The 1,154-nt window shown below is 53.9% G+C and overlaps 1 non-coding gene across 1 annotated transcript; it reads right to left on the minus strand.

Moving 5' to 3' along the window:
• Nucleotides 1-701: 701 nt before the first annotated feature.
• On the minus strand, nt 702-773 carry TRNAT-GGU. The gene has a single exon. It is a non-coding gene; the product is annotated as a tRNA-Thr (tRNA).
• Nucleotides 774-1,154: the final 381 nt, after the last annotated feature.

Raw genomic sequence — 1,154 nt, forward strand, 5'->3', positions numbered from 1 at the left:
GTCCTTGTCCGTCCCCAGGCTCCACCCCCAAATCCCCAGGAATCTCCCAACCTGGAGCTGGCAACCCTACCCCCGCACCTGGTGGCCAGGGAGAGGTGGCAACCATCTAGCTGAATGGGAATGGTTATATTTTTCCTTGGTATCAGATGAGCAGAGGCCTATGAATGTTGGTGGAATGGCAGATTCCCGCATTCCTCTCTGCACGTCCTTTGCTCGATAGGAGCAACAGCTTCTGTCTCCTGTTTGTAAGCTGCCAGGGGAACCTGCTGGCCACTGTGCCAAACAAGATGCTGGACTAGACTGGCCCCTGGTCTGACCCTGCATGGCTCTTTAGACACTCAAACACATTAATCAGCTTTATACTGCATCAGACCGTCAGTCCATCAAGGCCAGTATTGTCTACTTAGACTGGCAGCAGCTCCCCAAGGTCTTGGGCAGAGGTCTCTCTAGGGTTGCCACTTTCCCGGTGGGGCCTGGGGATCTCCCACTTTTACAACTGGTCTCCAGCTGACAGAGATCTGCTTCCCTGGAGAAAATGGCTGCTTTGAAGGGTGGACTCTATGTCACTGTGCCATGCTGAGGCCCATCCCTTCCCCAAGCCCCGCCCTCTCCTGGCTCCACTACCCAAATCACCAGATATTTTCCGACCCAGAACTGGCAACCTTAGGTCTTCCACATCACCTACTACCCGGCCCTTTAGGTGGAGACGCCGGGGATTGAACCTGGGACCTTCTGCATACCAAGCAGATGCTCTGCCACTGAGCCATGCCCCCTCTCCATGGTGTACAGGTTGATGTTTTCTGCCTTATTTTGGCTTTTAAAGCTAGTGCCAGTTTGGTGTAGTGGTTAAGTGTGCCGACTCTAATATGGGAGAACCGGGTTTGAGTCCCTACTCCTCCACTTGCACCTGCTGGATGACCTTGGGCAAGCCATAGGTTCGGCTCTATTCTCTCAGAGACAGTTCTTGAAAGAGCTCTCTCAGCCCCACCTTCCTCACAGGGTGTCTGTTGTGGGGAGGGGAAGGGAAAGGAGTTTGTAATCCCCTCTGAGTCTCTGAGTGAAGGGCGGGGTATGAATACAATCTCCTCCTCCTCCTCCTCCTCCTCCTCCTCGGCTCTGTTCTCTCAGACAGTTCTTGAAAGAGCTCTCTCAGC

Source organism: Gekko japonicus, unplaced genomic scaffold (genome assembly GCF_001447785.1).
Source record: "Gekko japonicus isolate JY-2015 unplaced genomic scaffold, Gekko_japonicus_V1.1 scaffold17707, whole genome shotgun sequence".
Lineage (NCBI taxonomy): Eukaryota > Metazoa > Chordata > Lepidosauria > Squamata > Gekkonidae > Gekko > Gekko japonicus.